The following is a 376-nucleotide window of genomic DNA, read 5'->3' as shown; positions in this document are numbered from 1 at the left end:
CCGCGCCGCTGCCGCTGCGCTGCCGCAGATTCAAAAACAAACCAGCTTTTCCTTTGCACGCGCGGGGCCGTTATGCAAATTACCGTAGGCGGGGCTCAGTAGTCGTAATATTGGCCACGCCCCCTGCGCCATCAGCCAGTAGGCTCACGGACTGGCCATTCCCCATGCAAATCGCCTGTTTTTTTATTTGAATGAGGGAAATTGGCCCCGCCTTCTCTTGTGGAAAAGAAGAAAGTCTGAGGTGGTGGCGCTGCGCCTTTCAGTTGCAGTGCGAGGTGTGTTTTTCAAAGGAACTTCCCTCAACCAGTGAGTAGCACTTTCTGAGCGCCCTCTATGAGCCTTAGAAGAAAGGAAATAGGCAAGAGTTACAGAGTCG

The sequence above is a fragment of the Pteropus alecto genome, unplaced genomic scaffold (genome assembly GCF_000325575.1).
Source record: "Pteropus alecto unplaced genomic scaffold, ASM32557v1 scaffold103, whole genome shotgun sequence".
NCBI lineage: Eukaryota > Metazoa > Chordata > Mammalia > Chiroptera > Pteropodidae > Pteropus > Pteropus alecto.
Note: the sequence above shows the minus strand (reverse complement) of the source record.